The sequence below is a fragment of the Sphaeramia orbicularis genome, chromosome 5 (genome assembly GCF_902148855.1).
Source record: "Sphaeramia orbicularis chromosome 5, fSphaOr1.1, whole genome shotgun sequence".
NCBI classification, from domain to species: Eukaryota; Metazoa; Chordata; class Actinopteri; order Kurtiformes; family Apogonidae; genus Sphaeramia; species Sphaeramia orbicularis.
Window position 1 is genome coordinate 21,091,985 of NC_043961.1, and position 20,934 is coordinate 21,112,918.

Consider the following 20,934-nt stretch of genomic DNA (forward strand, 5'->3'; position numbering starts at 1 on the left):
TTGAATTGTACTTGAATGTATAATTGTACTGTACTGGAAAAAAAGAGAAAATTTAATAAAAATTAAGTTAAAAAAAAAAAAAAAAAAAAAAAAAGTCCTTGTTTTGGCTCCATAGAGGGGCTCCCACTCACAACATCCTGAATCCTAGAGCCAGCTTTCTGTGTCGGTGTAAATCTGTCTCTCAGAGTTCTGTCCTGATCCTCTCCAGACATGTCCTCCACATTCAGAAATCTCCTGGCAGCATCCTGCACCGTCTTGGTTCTCTCACACTTACCCTGAAGTTCAACAGTGCAATTTATTACTGTTGGATAAATGCTGAACAGCTGTTTCGCTCTGATCTATTTCTGGTTCTCTTTGTACTTCACCTTTTTCCATATTCTCAGCCATTTCAGTGTAAGACGATCTCCCCTCAGCTCTGACTTTATTCTCATTCTTTTCCTTGATTTTTTTTTTTTTTTCACTTTGCTGATCCTGAATGATGACACACTTTACTTGTTCTTGTTCTTCTTTGAGTAACAGTTTGCAGCTCTAAATCTTCCATATCACCTGTTTTTCTCTACACCCTGCAGTTGCATTTCCATATGTCTTGCATCAAGAACACCTTTGAGGAGCTTTATCATACAACTTCCCCCTAAAGCCCACATAATCCAGAAGCACTTTCTCTGGGAGAGCCTTTCAAAACACAGTGATCTAGTCTATAACCATCAGTTGGATGAAACCAGAACCTCCCTCATATAATACATGGATTCAAAAAGTTTGGGATATTTACCAGATGGAGCAGATCACATACTTGCTCAGGCTTCGGAAAACCACATTTACTAAAAGATGGGAACCTATGTTACCTTTACTACTGCAATAATATTTACTGGTGATACAAGAATACTCCATGTTATTAAGGTGCTGTCATTCTACCTCTGACGAAGATTTATATCTACAGCCTTTTTTAAATTTTTTATTTTTATTTTTTTATTTTTTGGAGTGAGCATTGTTTGCTGTAATTGCTATTGCTTTCTCAAATTTCATCATATGTGCCTGTGGAGGTGTATGTGAATATATTTGCAGCTGTGTAGGGGGAAAAGAAATTAATTGAACTGTACTTGAATGTATAATTGTACTGTACTGAAAAAAAAAAGAGAAAATTTAATAAAAATTAAGTTAAAAAAACAAATAAAACACAGTGATCTGCCATGTCGTCTAAGGACTCTTCTTCCACCAGCAGTGACTCACCACATATTAGTCCCTTTTTCCTCTCTTTAGACCCGAGATGGAAACTCTTTACATGATTATAATCCTTAAAGTTTTCTATTGTCGGCATATACTCATTCAGCTGAAACAGCTCGCTCCTCCACTGGGTTGACTTGCTTCAGGGCACCTCAAACTGAATAGTAGGTGTCTATGAGGGGTCAAACTAGGGTCATTCACATCACAACCAGCCAACATATCATTATCTTGGAGTGAACATTCTCCTGAGACAAGTAATAAATCAGGATTAGAAGCAACAAGATGCAAATGAAGCTATTAGGATTTTATAAAGTGTTGTTCATGTATTTTTAATTTTTTTTAATATTGCTTCTACCTTCAAAACATGCACTCTTAATATTCTGTTCTCCAGTCTTTGTTGTAACCCTTTGGCCTATTTGTATCTTTGCTATTCCTGCTTCTCAGAAAAGAAATAACAACACTCACAAGGATCCAAGAGATTTACTTATGATTCGCAGCACAGAAGCCAAAAAAATAAACAGGAAAAATGTAACTGCCTGGAAGCAGGAAACACAAGTCTGTAAACATTTGAGTTCATCTGATTAACATCACTTCATCTTAGGGTTGATAACAAATTTTGAGGGTAGAAAATTGGCCTTGTTGAAGTAATGACATAGAAAATGAATATGTGAAACCGAAATGAAGAAATAAGAATGGGTGCACAGAAAGATAACAGAGAAACCTTGCAATGTACAAACCACCACGATGACAATGCAATTTGTGAAGTCTGTTGTATTTACTTCAGTTTGAATGGAAAAAAACAGGATTGATGGAACATGCTATCACTACACTGTATTAAAATGTCACTGAGTAAAACACAAGGGAACCCAAAACTGTGCCACTCTGACTGTAACATGCATTTTGAACGTATTACTTTGTCTTTAAAGTGCTTGTGGCTGACTATGATATAATCTTTCAGTCCTATATTTATGCAGTCGCAGATCCCCCACAGCTCAGGGGATTCCCAGTCAGTCCTATTCCAGGTAAGTGACGAACGATGTGTTGCACAACATATGACCTCACCTTATAATAATCAATCATGAGTCAATCACTTTATAACCCTCCTTTACCTTGTTGAGTAAAGGAGGCTATAAAGCAAGTGAATTAATTTGGGTATTCGTCATAATATATTATCCTGCTGTTCATGCTGGTGTTTTCAGTTTAGTCCTCATTCTCCTTTGTCATTTTTAAGAGAAAAGGTGCAATACTAAATACTATTACTTTTAACATAGTTGAAATTTCTAATGACACCTGTGGGTATATGTATATTTATTATCTTTGTACCTAATGATAGATAGATAGATAGATAGATAGATAGATAGATAGATAGATAGATAGATAGATAGATAGATAGATAGATAGATAGATAGATAGATAGATAGATAGATAGATAGATAGATAGATAGATAGATAGATACTTCATTGATCCTTTGCAGGAAATTGTTTGGTTACTACAGCAACAGTACAAGAAAAACACACTGACCCATCACGATAGACATCCTACAATCAACCAACAATGAAACGAAGAAGTAAACAGAATCAGTGCACATTTAACTGTTTAAAACATGAACAATGTCAGACATTTCTTTCTATTTTCTTTCTTCCTCATTGGCTCAAGAGCTACGCAACAGAAATGCCAATGTACTTGTAGTGTAATGCACTTGTTCAAATGGCACTAGAGTCTCTATCTTTATCATCTTTAAGTGTATCTGAGTAAACAAATGCACTTGTAGTTTGGATAATTAATTTAGCATTTAATAGCTTTCATAGGTGATTAAATGGTGTGATGTAATGGTAGTATGACCATTGAAGATATGACCAACAAACAAACAAACAAAAAACACGAAATTTTTTTTTTTTTTTCTTTGGGGGGTCTTTTATTGGTACACCTGTATTCGGTACTTTTGCCCTCAATTATAACTTTCAGGAATCCCACCCTTTGTGATTACAAATACGCCTGCAGGTACAAATTATAATTATGGAATGTCTCAATCTGTTCGTACAAAAATGTATATTTTAACATACTACTCGTTACAGTTAAAATATTTTGGTTATTACGGATTACAATGTGACAGAATACGACTGAGGGCAGAAAAGGTTTAAGCTCAGCCTGGCGTTTCTGATTGGTGGGCTTTGTCACAGTGGACATAATTACCTGAGGGTCTGACAGGCTGAATTCAGGGGAAAAAACCCTTATACAGTAGTGTGCGTCTAGTGGCTGACAGCCGCGGCGTCGTGTCTGAGTTTACCATATATGGGCATAGCCAGACTAAGCGAGCGCCGCATTCACTTCCGTGTTTGTGTGATCGGGGAGTGCTCAGCCGGGGGAGCTTCACTGTTTCATTCATTAAGAAGAGTAACAACAAGCGAGTGACCAGCAGCGACAATGCCATACGAATTGAGTAAGTCTGCTCGTTATTCATGCCAGCTACTGACAGAAAATATAATGAAACCCTTTGTTTTATACGACGTTACTGAGCAGACCTAGCTAGTCTACCCTGTAGCCTGCAGCTAGCTAGCCTCGCCCATAGCTGCACGATGATGACAATTCATGTCGAATACACAAAAAGCTGACATCGGCGAGATTTTTTAAGAATCGGCGTGGACTGTTTTCTGTTGAATTTGATTTGTCGTGGGTTAATACAAATCGCTAGATCATTACAGACTGCGAGATCTGAGTGGGCTAACGTCACATTGAGGAAATAGTTGCGCTCGCATCGCATTGTTATGACATGCCCCAACTGGATGACAGTCAGGAACTTGAACTGGGGAAGTCTCACACAAACTCTATTTGTGGCTGCTCAGGAGAAGACTGGGCTGCGAGTTTTACACTGGCGAATACGGACGTTTTTATGCGAAACCGTGATTTTTAGAGCTAGCATGGAAGCTCAATAAGCGAAACTAGGTCGTTCACATTTGTCATATTCTCAAATAAGGAAATTCCAGCACGTGAAAAAATATCACAACAATGACACATGTAGCTATGAATGTGCAGTTTTGGAATATTGTGGTGTAATAGCACTGATTTATGGAATTGCAATACATCTTTTTTTCTGGTTGCCCACCTTTTTAAAAACAAACTATTATTACAGTGTTTTTCAACCTTCAAATGGGGTCGCCTAAAATTTCTAGCAATTGATTAAAATATAAATAATAATAATAATAATAATAATAATAATAATAATAATAATAATAATAATAATAATAATGGTGAGTTGAGAAAGTCAATCCCAATCCATAAAAGACATGACAAACTGTGAAGCTGAAACTGAAGCACTGTGGTACTGTTTATCTTTCAAATGTTCATTGTGTTCGGTTTCAGATTCTGCAGCTCTTTCATAATTCAGAGTTTGAGTTATTGTTTGTTCAGTATTAATTGTCAGACGCCTTGTAAATACAAGTTGGACTGACTGTACATATCCTGACCAAGGAAAATAAAATTCTCCCTTTGTGCAGTTATCCACACCTGGATTTACTTCCTCCGTCCATAATAATATACATTATAGACTAAATGTCATCTAAAATTAATGTTTATTTGCAACATAGTATAACAAACTATTACATGATGAAAAACAAATTAATTTTAGCAAAAAAAAAATTTTTTTTTAAATCTCCATTTTTGAATGTCTGGGGTCGCCAGGAATTTGTGATGTTAAAATGGGTCACGAGCCAAAAAAGGTTGGGAACCACTGTATTATTAGTTACCATACAATACTATTGGCCTTACTATAAATCGTCACAAGAGTACCTTATATACACATTCCTGACCATTTTTACTGTCCTTTCTCTTTGCTGTTGAGGAAATGCAAGTCTGATATAGCACAGCCTTGTCTTTTGTACATGCTGTTATTTAAAAAAAAAAAAAAAAACAAAACCCCACTAACTTCTGTTTTTCCTCTCATCAGTAAAATATGAAGTCTTTGTCACAAGATTCAGTGCAAGTACAATTAGAACAATACAAACATTCAGCACCAACAAAAACACGCTTCTTGTTGAGTTGTTCAAATGCAAATTTACTTGGCAACCCAAATTTCCTCCGGCCCACCAGTGGGTTCTGACCCAGTATTTGGGAATGCATGCTTTGCAGGACAATGCATATATTTAATTGCCTCCTCCTTATTGTTTTACTGCTATGAGCTATATGTAAGTTATTGTGTAACCTCTTCGTGAACAGTGTAGTGAGGATACATTCAACACTTCAGTTCATCAGGATAATGAATGATGAGCTATTTGATCCCTGTTAAGTCTCACAAACTGTCTTTGCTCCAGCCCAAAACGGTAGTAATTTTTGATGAAAGCATGATTCAAGTGAGTGTTTAGGTAATTTTGTACCGCTTATATTGTCAGCTGTAGCCAGTTAGTTAAATAATTAAGCACAGGATGTCTGAAGATGTGTATATACATCATACTTTAAAATCATCTCCTGTTTTTTTGTCTTGTCTTCTTTCAGAACATGTGTTTGCCAGTCTCCCACAGATGGAGAGGGGAGTCGCAAAGGTGTTAGGAGGGGATCCCAAAGGCAACAACTTCCTCTACACCAATGGGAAGTGTGTCATCATCAGGAACATTGAAGTAATTTCAATCCTACTTGAAAAAATATATTTATTTTATGGGCTTATTCTCCTTTTCATCTTTTTGGACACTATTTATTGTACTGTTAGCTATTTCTTTAATTTCTATTGAATTTTGCAAGTCATACTGGCACCTGCCTGATAAGCATAATCTCATTTATCTTTGATAGTTTTGGTAGGAAGAGGAGGGCTGTATTTATCTGACAATTCTTAAAGCTCTACAAAGATAAGCTTAAACTTGGATTGTAGTGATACTCATTGTATTCACATAGAACTAATATCTTTACATGATTAGCCTAGTACTTTGTCTTTTTTTTCCTTTACTTGTTTTAAAGCCATTTGTTTATTCATTTATCTTCAACATAATCAGTTAGAGCAGTATATCTAGTCCTAGCTGCTTCTTGTGTATTAACTGTTAAGAATTTATACTTGGGACCTGATATGTAACCTGCACTTCACCTTAGCAGGTTCCCCACCCACATGTATGGTTGCAATGTCAATACACTTGTGAGTCTCTCTGTTAGAATTAAACAACATAGTTGATGTAGATTTTATGTGATGATAGGATTAAACTGACAGCTGAGTGTTTTCAGTCACTTGTGCTATTTGCCTGAAACAGACCTCTGTATCAAAGCTTTTAACATGAGAGTGTGAGAGCCGTGTCTTTTTCTCTGTCCTTAAAGTTTCAAATGTTACCCTAAAGCAAGTGATTATAGTCTGACCTCTGACAATAAGGCTCAGGTACAGAATAACCAGTGTGGCCAGATGTCATGACACTGATGAGGTCTCATGTTTCGTATCTTCTACAGAATCCAGCTATAGCAGACATTTACACCGAGCATGCCCATCCTGTTGTTGTTGCCAAATATTCCCCCAGTGGATTTTACATTGCATCTGGAGGTAAAAAAACCCAGGTTTGAACAAAAGTTAACACATTTGCCCCTATGTTTCCACAGTAGTGTTCATGCTATAATAAATCTTTGTTTTAAAACGTAAAATCTTTAGATGCATCAGGAAAGATCCGTATCTGGGACACTACCCAGAAGGAGCACCTGCTGAAGTACGAGTACACCCCACTTTCTGGCAAGATTAAGGACATTGCCATGGACTGAGGACAGCAAAAGGATTGCCGTTTGCTGGTGATGGTCGTGAGAAGTGAGTATAAGAGGTTTCTTCACACTGACCCGCAATGACTTTGAAGAAAAGGCAAGAAAGGAAAGCCTCATTAACCTCATTAAATACTTAACACTGAGTCTCTATGAGGAGCTCTGCCTTTTGCAAACTGTCACACTGATTCATTCTGTCATGTTCTTCAGTGTTAGGTTACCTTATATTAGCATGGCAAAGTTCAACTTTTAGTAGAATTTTATGCCATGATTACTGTAGTCTAACTTAATCATTGTCCTGACCTTATATATAGAGCAGTTATAAACAAGACATAGTGCATGGGAAAGGAACTGGATGAAACAGTATACTGGTTTTAATTTTCAGTACTCTATCGCCATAATTTAGCATATCTGAAATTACAGCTGTATACAGCCAATTATGATGTTCTTCAGCATTAAGTCTCTTTGCTGTGCACAGTGTATTAAGTAGGGCCTATATTAACCATGTGTAGCTTTCTTACTAACATTTTCATAGTATTGGACCCTCTGTAGCTTTGATTACAGCATGGCATTGTTTTCAATAAGCTTATGCAATGTCACAACATGTAATGCCTAGGGGTGCGTATTGGCAAGAATCTGGCGATATGATACAAATCACAATACTAACACCACAATACAATATATCACAATATATCATGATACTGTTAAAAAGACATTTTTTTTAAATTGGTTTTGTGTTTGTTTGTTTTTTTTAAAGATTATTCCTGGAAGAGTGGAATTACACCAGAAATATGTGCAAATACTAAACACTTTTTTTTTTTTTAATCACAACAGGATCTAATGCTATATCACAAAATGTTCCTGTGTTAAAACTTAAATTATGTTTTACAGACATTACAGTTTAAGATGCTGCTCAAATGTTCATATTTTATTAGTTCATAACTATCATCATACATTATTTTGTGGAATCCCAACAACGAAACTAATATTTTTTAATAAGAGTGTTAAATAATAATAAATAAATATAAACAAAAAAAGAAAAACAAAAAAACCAAAAATGCACCTCCGCAAAATCTGCATTTGAATAAATACCTAAAATATTGATACAGTACTTTTTAATATCGATACAGTATTGTGAATTATAAAATATCGTGATATATTGCAGAACCGTATTTTCCTTACACCCTTGTAATGCCGTACATAGCTGCAGTATTTTTGAACATGATCTTGTACTGATGATGGACCCTACATATATTCTTCTTTATGCTCTTGAGCAAAACTGAAACCTTCTCTTTGCATTGTGGGTGTGAACATACTCTTACTGCCAGTATTAACATATCTGTGAGTTGTTATGTTTTTTTTTTTTTACCATCTGTTTTTTTCCAAGTGACGTTTGAAGCCATTACTTTAATATATTTTTCCGACCACATTTCTTTTTCAAAGATGATGGTTCCCCACTATCTAAACAGATTTAAATAAGGCCTGGTTTTAGTAGTTTTTTCCTTAGTAGTTGTCTTTGTTTGATGCGTGCTGGTAATTTGACCCTGCTAAAACATAGTTGCATCTTTCAATGGCCAAAGAATATATCTTCTGACATGGTTGCTTAAGAATGAGAAGCTTCACACTTCATCACTTACGGTTAAATAAGTTGTTTTGCAGCTGAAACATTTATGGTGTATTTTTTTTTTTTTTTTATTTCTTGGTAGTGTATTCGGAGCATATTCTATGTACTCCTGTCAGTAGAATAGCTGTACACACACACAGTGGTATCTCAGAACTTTATATTATCATGCAAACTTTTGGTCATGCCACCCAAGGGGACTTTTTCTTTTATAATTTTACATCCAAACATCAATTAACTGTATGTATGTTAATCTGTTATTGTAGGTTTGCGCTCTGTGTTCCTGTGGGACACTGGCTCCTCAGTGGGAGAGCTTTCCGGCCACTCCAAACTAATCAACAGTGTAGCCATCAGGCAGCAGCGCCCTTTCCGCATTGTCACTGGCAGCGACGACACCACTGCCTCCTTCTTTGAGGGACCTCCATTCAAGTTCAAAGCACATTATCTGTGAGCTACCAACATGAACTCTTTATCCTTAGACTGATTTAGTTTGTTTGAATAAAGCAGCAACAACCAAATAGTGATGTAAAACATAGAGTGCAAGGTAAACCAACAGTCCAACCAAAAACCTCATATCCTCTCCACTTTCAGTCTCAGGCCTACCATTATTAACTAACCATTAGCCTAACAAACATAACTCGAGTCTAGTTTAAGGACTGACTTTGACAGCACTTTTTTTCCTTTTTATTTTTTTTTAATGTTCTTCGGGCATCCTCAGGCCTTTCACACCCAGTTAAGTTTTGACAGTGTGGCCTTGTTGGCTGTTTCCATATTACATAACCTACATCCCCCATAAATTCTTGGAGAAAATGTGGTTGCATTAGAAATAGCAGGCTGGCTTTGCAAACTAATACACAAATTTATTTTATCTGAAAATATCTGTTCATCATTCTGCCTTCGAAAAGAGAGTACTGTATATTCTTATTTATAACTAAATGTCAGCTTTGACGTACTCATTGGTTTAATTTGTTGGTTTTGAAAGGCACACAGTACTAACAGTACTCATGCCATTTACTTTATTCTGCTCAGTAACTCACTGATTCAACACTGTCTTTTGGTAGAGGCATAGCAACTGACCAGTTAGACTTTATGTAAAGAGAGTAGCAGACTGTGAATAACGGAAACCAAAGTATATCCCATTTTTAATATCCATGTAACTCTCTCTTTATGTTAAGATGAATATTTGTTTTCTCTGTGGATAATTTTCTGCCCTTTTTTTTCCCTCCCTGCTGCAACCAAAGCAACACAGCCAGTTTGTCAACTGTGTCCGTTTCTCTCCCGACGGAAGTCGCTTTGCCACTGGTAGCGCTGATGGCCAGGTGTGTATTGGATTGATGGTGTAGACCTTAACCTTAACCTTAGCTCTGGTATGATATGAAACGTAATATTTAATTATTTTATGTGTATACTTTAATCTTTGTCTTTGCTGAAATAACATGACTGTAAATGGCATGTGTCTCCCCACAAAATAAACAACAACTGTCTCAACAAGTACAATTTTCACAGATTTTTATCTATGATGGAAAGACTGGAGATCTTATTGGCTCTCTGGGTGGTGAGAAGGCCACAAAGGAGGAATCTATGCTGTAAGTGGAGTTTTTCTTGTCATAGATGAAATACTATATGCATACTTTGACCATATACTGCATAAAGATGAATCACTGCTGCTGTGGAAAAGTGAAGCCAAAAACAAACGCATTATCACATTGTGAAGGGTGGGGTTGAGGACTACTGAAACCAGCCACCAGGTGGAAGATCTGGGTGCTTTGGCCTTACTTTTTGTGAGTTAATATTGTTCACCTACATGATCTATGTCTGTTTTTTGTCAGGATTGGTTAATCATTAGCTTCAGTATGTGTTGACATTCTGTCTGTTGACGATGTGTTGGCCTACATAAAACTGCTGCTTTTCCCTATTCAAATATTTGAAGGAGGCCTCATTCTGTCCTGACGTCTCTGATTGTGACTTAGTTTGTTATTTATCTCATTTGCATTTGTTTTGTTAATGGAACTTCAACTTTGTTTACATGGATGCTTTGCAACTATACCCTCATTAATAATGTTTATAATTCTGAGTTATTTTCTCTACATCTTCAGGTCAGCTGGAGCCCCGACAGCTCCCAAATGATCTCTGCCTCAGGGGACAAGACGGTGAAGCTCTGGGATGTTGGCGCCACTACAGCCGTCACCACCTTCAACATGGGTACTGATGTGGCAGACCAGCAGCTGGGCTGCCTGTGGCAGAAGGACCACCTTCTCAGCATTTCCTTGTCAGGATACATTAACTACCTGGACAAGAACAGCCCTGACCGGCCCCTTCGCACAATCAAGGTCAGACTCTTTCAAAGGTCTATTCCTTTTGAGTTCTAGAGCCTTAGAATATGAGTTTATATATACTTTAGAGCAGGGATATCACTAGGCCTGGAACAGTAATGACATTTTAGTTGATGATTAATTTCATACAAGTAATTGTGATTAACATATTAATTGTTTTAATCATTTTATTCCACTAAAGGTAAGGTTTAACAATAGTATATGCACATACAGTAAAGCAAATAGGAAAAGAAAGCACTTATTGGAACTGAACAGTAGAACAAATAAAAAAGGCATTTTAAACTTTGTAAGCAATAAATGCACAGGGCAGATTTGATATAAATAACTTGAATATACAAAGCCTATTACTGACAATGACAGACAATAATAGAAGTGAAGCGCTTTGAGAGAATATGAGTAACAAGATGATGTTTGACGAACCCATGTCACAACTCAACAGTGGGGAAATGAGTTGCAATTTGTGACGTTTTTATTCAAGTGAAGGCGATTGTCATGATTGTACAAAATAGTGGTGATTAACTTCAATAATTATGGTGAGGTGATTATGTAATAATTGTGACATGGTTATCCCAAATGTGTGTTGACTAGATGGCATCTCTCCAGTGAAATGTCATTGGAGGGCATTAATCATTAATTGGGGTTAGTTTTATGTGAACTTATCGCTGTATAATTGTCGTTCTACAGGGTCACAGCAAATCCATCCAGTGTCTGACAGTTCACAAAAATGATGGCCGAACTACATCTACTCGGGGAGTCACGATGGACACATCAATATCCTTTCATGACTGAAGCTGTGTGAATAATTGGCTCTAGGCTAATAAGGGTCATGTGGTGGCTCTGGTGACTTAATAGCCATGTACGTTATCACTTAATTGAGACACTTCCTGGTAGATGTGGCACACATTCCCCATTATGTTATAAAATGTTTCAAGCCAATACTGGAAAAGAGAGAAGAAATTATAGTATACCCTAGATGCTGTGAGGGTGATGGAGGGAGTACTGGGGAATGATAAAGCTAAAACTGAGGGATTTGACCCACTAACACAGGTCTTGGAACCCTTATTAGTTTAACTGGAATGTCTTAAAACCAAAAGGAGTGATTTCGGACAGGCGACTAGTTAAAATTGCTAAACCAAGTGGCTTCTACTCCAGCTTTCAGCTTTGAAATAGTGATTGAATGATTCTGATGTAAAATAAGCTTTTAAATATAAATATATGTTACTGATAAAGTGAGTCTTAAAGTGGCGGTGGTAAAATTGTAGCATTATGTTTAGGTTAAGAGGGGAGATGGATGGATAGATTTTTATCGTTCACCTAAAATGAAATTGGTTCTTAGATCCTTAATTTCTTCATTAAGATCAATGTACATTTAAATGCACCAGTAGTTACTTTTAACACCAGTTGGTAGTAGTGACACAAGTGACAACTGTACAGTCACAGAAAAATGATTATACCAACCTTGTTTTCTTCAGTTTCTTGTTCATTTTAATGCCTGGTACAACTAAAGGTACATTTGTTTGGGACAGATATAATGATAACAACAAAAATAGCTCATAGAGGTTTAATTTCAGAGCTGATATCCATCAATTTTCCATGGTTTTCTTGATAATACCCAAAATCACTTCAGTTCTTACATCCATAGCTATGGCATTGTACTGCCAAAACAGTGCTTTAGGCATTCCATGTTTTCTTTCTGTCTGTTTAGGTCACATGATACACAGGAGTTAGTACGTGATTGCATAACCTTGTTTTTGATGACTTTTGATGGTCTATAATTTTTTCCGCTACTGTATTGGTCAAAGGTGGCTAAGGTACAGCTATTATTTACTCAAGTTGGAGTACACAGGGTTCCCGTGGGGTCTTAAAAGTCTTAAGTCTTGAATTCCAAATCTGTCTTTAATACCTTAAAGTCTTTAAAAGGTATTAAATTTGATGTGGTAGGTCTTAAGTTATGTTGCCATAAACTTGTTCAGTGTATTGTGTTTAAGTGTGTCTGGGAATGTCCAAGCTGCGAAGACGGACAGTTCCACCCTTCCAACAATTTGTATTAAAATTAGGAACCAATTATTATTAACTTTGCAGCCCCCAGTGCAGAATGACTAGAACGATAGGAATCAAGGCATTAATTAATACATTTTACCAAAATTTAGCCATTATGGCCATGAAATAGGCTGTGAAATGGGCATTAAATTTAGTTCTAAGTAGTCTTAAAAGTCTTAAATTTTGACTCGTAGAATCCTGTGTGGAACCCTGAGTACAGATATAACAATACTCTGGTAAAAGTACAAGTAGTGATTCAGCTCATTACAACATAAATACTGGTGTGAAATGTACTCAATCAAAAAACAATATCAACCCCTGGAGATATTTTCTATCACACATGATTACACCTGCTTACTAATTTTTGCAGCAGTAATATCATGATATGTATTTCTGTGATTTAAAGATTGTTTCAACTTCACACATACAATGTTAATTTATTTTTCCATACATATGCAAACTTCCATCAGTCAGTATTTCATATTATACAAGGTTTCCACATCCTGATATAGAGATGAGATGAAATAATACAACACCCCATTTCCCAAAGCAGCCAAAATTTATTTCTCACTGTATAAACACAACACCTCAGAGTCAGCAATAGACAGAACAATCTAGAATGAGTGAAACATGAGGAAAAAGCCTGAGGTATATGACACAGCAGGATGCTAACAGACTGTACGTGAGAACTCATTTTCTTTGTGTCTGAAACCGTATATTTTTCCTCTGTCAGCCCTTTTCTGCCAGAGGGAAGTGCTGTGAACAGAAAATCAGATGTTTTTGTTACTTAGCCTGTCTGAGGGTAAATTAATGAATTGTATTTTATGACTAAATCCTTGTCACTTCAGTCGCGTTATCTGGCTTAATCCAGTATGCTGAAATAGCTCTAAATTTAGTGCTTATACATCAACTGTAATTCTGCCAAAAACTGACTCTAATCGGTCTGGAATGCATTAAAACAAAGTAATGAGCCCCTTTTAAAAATGTAGAAAGTATCAGAATTATGATGCTGCTCAGTTCATAATGCCACTCTATTTCATTTTTGCTCATGCTGCTGCAAAACTAGCCTGTTTTCGGAGGGGGGAGAAGGATGATGGGGGTGGCAGATGTGTCGTGATGGGGTGAGGGGGGCGCTACCTGCAGAGCTTTATAAACACCCCTCTGTCGTAGATGTTTTTTAGGGGGGGTTGCAGAAAGTTCACAATGATGTAAGGGGGTATTCAGTCAAAAAAGGGTTGAGAAACACTGCTTTAAAACTGTACTGTTGCTCCTACTGTGAAATTTTGTACATATTAAGAAGATATTTTTTATTTTGTTTGCATGTTTTATGGTAGTTTTTATTTTACCCTATTTACTTTTTTATATATTTTATCTTCTATGCTGTAAAACCAAGACCTAGGTAACTTTAGTTTAGTTTATTAGTTTATTATATCATGGACAATCCCAATTAATTAACTGTAACAATAACATTAAAAAGGGCAGCTTTAGCCAACATGGCTACTATCCTGTTGTAGTCCCCCGCCTGATGACAATAGGCACCCTTAAAAAAAAAAAAACAAAAAAAAAAACAAAATGTATATGTGTGTGTGTGTGTGTGTATATATATATATATATATATATATATACATATATATATATATATATATATATTTTTTTTTTTTATTTTTTATTTTTTTTCTGTCATGTACTATTGATCAAATGACAATAAAGCTGAGTCTGAAATACAGAGATTTGTGTTAAAATGCAAGGAGTAAAATTGAAAAAACAAATATCAAATATAATTCAGTTTAAAAATAAGATATAAAGAATTGATTCTTGAGAGGTACAGTATTTAATAATGACAATGAGGCCTGTTTGTTTTGTTTGTGTATGATATTGTACTGATAAATCTGCTGTAATTATTGAAGAAAATATTTGATTTGTTGAGTCTGTTTGTATGACCATACTGACACGAACATACTATTGTGGATAATTCAGTTACTGGATTATGGATTGTTGTGGTAGAATGCTAAAATTAGGGCAATAGTATAGGCTAATTGCTGTATAAAGTTAACAAAAAAGGTGTAAAAGGACTGAGGGGGGTAGGATTAAATAAGTTTATATACTTCCTACTCCTTTTCGACCATGGCAAAATTCAGACTGTATGTGCTTGAAGATAGATTCTGTCCATTTAAGTGTTATTTTGTTATGTCTTAATTGCTTTGTTTGTTTATTTTCTTTGCATGTTCGAAATAAAAAATAAAAATAAAATAAATCAAATAAAAATAAATAAATAAAAGTCACAGTGAAGATAAATATGGCAGCAGAAGTCTAAAGTGCAAAGTATTTACATGTTTTTACCTCCTTCTTGTCAGTCCCCATTCCCCTGTGTTTAAAAGTAAATTATTTTCCTTAACCGTTGCTGCACATTACTGGGATGCAAGAAACTGGGCAGAACGACTCCTTTAGTGGGAAAGGCCACACCAACCAGGTTAGCAAGATGGTGACTGACGATGCCAACGATCTGGTGACATGCAGCATGGATGATACGCTGCGCTTCACCAACCTTGGCAAGCAGGAGTACAGGTGGGGTCATGACAGTTAGAAGATGTTCTGTTTTCACTATTGATTATTTTGTGAAATATAGAAAATTGGCAATGTCCTGTTTTACATTAGATTAAATTAGATTAGATACAACTTTATTGATCCCTTGGGTAGAGCTATGTCTCTAAATTTCCCCAAGCACTGGTGTTCATTCATTGCACTGAAAGTCATAGATATGTTTGCTGTATCCGGTTGTCTGTGCTACAGCAGAGGTGTCAAACGCATTATAGTCCAGGGGCCACATTCTGCCCAATTTGATCTGAAGTTGGTCGGACCGGTAAAATAATAGCCTATAAATAATGACAACGTCAAACTGTTTCTCTTTGTTTTAATGCAAAAAAAATAACATTAAATTCTGAAAATTTCTACATTTACAAACTAGCCAAACAAAAAAGATCTGAATCACCTGAAAACACTGAAATTTCTTAAGAGAAATAAGTGCATTTTAACAAAATTATACCTCAAATCATCATTTTACATATGTATTATGAGTTGGATCTACAAGGCACAACACATTCAGGAACAGGCAGAATATTGTTATGTTAAAACTGCATTTAATTTTCTTAGACAGAGGAATAAAGATGATTTTGTCCAGATATGGGGACTGAAATGTTTGAATATCACTGGGATTTCTCTTGTTTTATTTTTAATTGCGAGGGAGAAAAACAGGGAAGTAATGATAAGAATAATATTGTTATGATTTTTTTCTTTATTAATATTCCTCCATTCGTCCTCTGTTGAGATGGTCATTGTTTTGCTGAAGCTGTGATTAACTATGTACTTACAGCTTAGAGTAATATCAGGAGGTTGGAATGTTGTAATAGATATTTAGGGAAAAGGGGAGGTGGATGTATAAATAACACTAAAATTATATTTAGTATTTCTTTTGTATAATAGGATCATTTCCTTTTTGTTTCGATTGTTTCCTGTTGATAATTTGCTTTGGGCATTTGCTTTGTTGGTGGTTGTATTGTGATTTGCATACATTCATTCATTAAATAAGAAATATACTCTTTTTTTTTTTTTTTTTTTTTTTTTTCTTCCCCCCAGTGCCTCTGATGTGGTGAAGATGGATTCCCAGCCTAAAAGCGTGTCAACAGCAGCAGGAGGGCTGTCATTGGCCGTGTGCATTGGGCAGGTAATATCCGAGTGCGCTCATATCCACGGTTGGTATCGAAACGCTCTTAACGTCTTCTGATAAAGTCTCCTTTTTTTTGCCCATTTTATAGATTATTTTACTGAAGGATAAGAAGAAAGTGTTCACATTGGACAATCTGGGCTATGAACCAGAAGTTGGAGCTATTCACCCCGGGGGCACCACTGTCGCGGTGGGGGGAGCAGTAAGTGGACACTGGAGAACATGGATTGTATTGCTGGACTTGGGAAATAGTTGGAGGGAGAAAAAAAAAAGAAACATATGAGAGCGTGTTAGTTTGTAATAAAAACAGACAGAGTATAGCTCATTGTTCAAAACATGTTGATGTTATATTTGAGATTCTTTTTGTTTTCGTTCCTAGGATGAGAAAATCCATCTGTACTCAATTCAGGGTAACACTCTGAAGGACAACGGCCAAACAATGGCGGTTAAAGGTGTTGTCACAGACCGGCCTATTCTCACGACGGAGCCTACCTGGCCGCCGTTGATGATAAGAAGGTTGCCACAGTTTTCACGGTGGGCAGATGGCTACTCGGTAAACATCTGACTCTCCTACACGTGATTTATTTTTTTTAGTCGATGGAACCTGAAAAGAACATCAAAATTTACATTAAGTAGTTACCGGTTGTACCTTTGTCTCTTAAGGTCAAAGATGAGTTTTATGGCCATCATGCAAAACCCGTCACTTTGGCCTGGTCGCCTGATAATGAGCACTTCGCACTGGAGGGATGGACATGATGGTGTACGTCTGGACAGTTGGCGATTCAGACAAAAGGATTAAGATTCCAGGTATGCTACTTGGTTTTGTTGGTTGGTAGATAGATTAGACTTTTTTTTTGATCCCACATCCAGGAAATTCACTGGTCAAGGCAGCAACAGATTAAAAGAGCAAGAAATGTACATGAATAAAAGACAACAATGTAAAAATGTATAGTAATAAATAGGGTGTGCGATACATGATATTAGATTGTGAAGGATTAGAACGTACTTACAATCTGACTAAGCAGAGAGATCATGGAAGCGGGGGGGAGACTTCCATGCCGTACATATGTGGCCTTGGCATATACTATTGAAAGCTATTTCAAAAACCATGTGCACTTCAGTTTTTATGTTGCAAGAGTGCACTTAATCAGTGTTGTTGTTAGATTTTAGTATGTTTATATTCTTGGCACATGTTGGCAAAATTGCGGCAACTATTTCTCTTAAAAATGTTCTGGAAGGTTTTTGGGCTAAATTGTTCATTATTTTTTTCCTTTAGGCTGTTTTACATAGGGAAATAGTTTGGTTGCACTGTTCACAAACTTGCAAATTAGTCTCAAAGATCAGTGTAAAGAATCGTGATAAAACTGAGATTGTATTTTAATTTTTTTTAAAATCGTGATATGATTTTTTGCCATATCGCCCACCCTAGTAATAAGTAATAATAGTAGTAGGCTATATACAGGGTTCCTGTGGGGTCTTAAAAGTCTTGTATTTACAAATCTGCATTTAGTACATTAAAAGGTGGTAAATTTGATATGGTCGGTCTTATGTTGCCATAAACCTGTTCACTGTTGTTGAAATGTGTTTGTTAAATGTCCAAGCTGCAAAGAAAGTAATATTAGGTCGACTCAGTTCCACCCATTCCAAACGACAATATATACTGAAATTGGGAACCGATTATCGCTAACATTTGCAGAAATGATCACAGAACATCCAGTTCTGTGTACAGAAATGGATGGAATATTCAATCTCTGCTGATGTAAATAATACATTTTCCTAAATTCCTAGGAGTCATGAATTTTTGCCAGTATGACTGTGAAATGGGCATTAAATTCTGATCTGCGTAGTCTTACAAATGTTTTAAAGTCTTCAATTTACCCACCGTTATATTGTTACTATTTTACTGTTTTTATTATTAATTTGGTTCTTCAAAAAAAAAGGGTAAGAAAACAAGAAGGTGAAGGCACTAGACATATACACAGGAAAAGAGATGTACAGATAGTTTTGTTCTTTTCTCAAAAGAAAATATAGAAAAAACATTGTACAATGTTATTGTGCATGTGAGTGTAGAACATGTAATTCTCCATAAAAAATCAAATAAAAATTGAATAATTAAAAAAAGGCCTTAAATTTACTTTTTTTTTTTTAGAAACCTGTAGGAGTCCCATATACACAGATTTACCATAGAGTAGAACACAAACAGGACAGTTCCCTGGTTGGTTGTAGAGGTGTATACTGGTGGACTGGAGGTTGCTCTATATGCCGTTAATTCTTCTGTATTCGAAAATGCTAACAAGGTTCCCACGGGGTCTTAAAATGTCTTACGTCTTGAATTTACAAATCTGCATTTAAAACCTAAAAAGTCTTTAAAGGTATTAATATAGGTCTTAAGTTCTGTTGCCATAAACTTGGTGGCTGTAATGTGTTTAAATGTGTCTGTTAAATGTCCAAGCTGCAAAGAAAGTAACGTTTAGTCGACTCAGTGTCCACCCGTTCCAACCCGACATTTATACTGAAATTAGGAGCCAATTATCGCTAACTTTGCAGTCTCCAGTGGAGAAATGACTCGAACGGTGGGATTCAAGGTGTTGGAGTAAATAAATACATTTCCTAAATTCTAGGAGTCACATTTTTGCCAGTATGGCTCTGAAATGGGCTTTAAATTCTGTGCTTGCGTAGTCTTCAAAAGTCTTAAATTTAACTTATAGACCCCTGTAGGAACCCTGCATAACAAAGCTGTTTGTGGATCATTCCGTTCCAGCTAATGCTTCAGGGATTGCTGTTCACTTCATAAATAGTTTTGTTCAGTGTAACATATTCCAGCATACAGGGTGGGGAAGCAAAATTTACAATATTTGAGGCAGGGATTGAAAGACAGTGTATGACCAATGAGTTATTGAAAGTCATGAGAATTTATTTGCCACAAGAAATTTACATCATAGAAAATGTTTTTATTCTATGTGTCCTCGCTTCTTTCTGCAATAACTGCCTTCACAACGCTTCCTGAAACTTGCGCAAGTGTTCCTCTCAAATATTGGGGTGACAACTTCTCCCATTCTTCTCTAATAGTATCTTCCAGACTTCTCGTAATAGTTTTGCTCATAGTCATTCTCTTCTTTCCATTATAAACAGTCTTTAATGGACACTCCAACTATTTTTGAAATCTCCTTTGGTGTGACGAGTGCATTCAGCAAATCACACACTCTTTGACATTTGCTTTCCTGATTACTCATATGGGCAAAAGTTTCTGAAAAGGGTATGGATAATAGTGTTAGGTATGATTATGACATCAATTATATGTTGGTTTCAAAACATTGACGTAGTGCCTGCTGAGAAAAAACAACTAAATGTTCATTGTAAATTTTGCTTCCCCACCCTGTAGAGCTGGGTTGAAGTCGTAGCGTAGTATCAGTGGTTATGCACATTACACTTGGTTGCAAATGTTTCTCTTTGTAATGCGTGTTTTCCTTTCCTGCTTTGGTCGTATTCAGACTCTCACAAGTTGCACCATGTAAGCAGCCTGGTCTGGATAGATGAGAACACCCTAGTCACAACCTCCCACGATGCCAGCGTCAAGCAGTGGACTATTACATACTGATCTGCTAGCAGATAACATCCATATCTCCAGGGACAAGGACTACTGTAGAATTCAATCTTTCTTTTTTTTTTTTTTTTTTTTTTTTTCAACTGTATTTCACTGTCTACATGGGGGTCCTAAGCTGTCTGTAAAAATCTGATTTGTAAATGGTTATGGCTGGGGGAGAAAGCTTCCATATAAAAGAAAAAAAAATACCCAAGTTATGAGTTATGATGTCACTTTGATGAGTGTAACGTCATCTTAAGCCGAGACAGTTAATGAAATCTCCAATGTTAACCATCAGTGCTTTTACATCTCTTTGAGCTTTATGGACCCAGAAAAATATGTGCAAGCTCAAACATTCCATAGTTGTAGCCTTCACTCTTTTCCCAGCTGAAAAATATTGTCTGCGGTTGGGCTCAATGCGTCCCAACTGAACGGATGAACCAAAAGTGAGGTTTTTAGTTTTAATCAACAAAGTCATGTATGAAAGAAATTAAACCTTTTGGTTACATTCCTGAATGAGTTGTAACTACAGTTGCCTGTCATTTTTGTACTCGCGGTGTGAAGGGTGGGATGTTTTTGCTTTGTCTTAGGTTTCATACTTTTCGTTGCTCATGGCACTTATTGTCAGACTGAGGGGGGGGGGGGGCAGTAGTAACAATATGGGGGAAATGAAAGAATGAGTGTGTTTATGCAATGGAG

The 20,934-nt window shown here is 36.3% G+C and overlaps 1 pseudogene; it reads left to right on the forward strand.

The window, feature by feature from the left end:
- The first annotated feature begins 3,535 nt into the window (after positions 1-3,535).
- Positions 3,536-20,600, forward strand: LOC115420217 (WD repeat-containing protein 1-like; annotated as a pseudogene).
- The last annotated feature ends 334 nt before the right edge of the window (positions 20,601-20,934 follow it).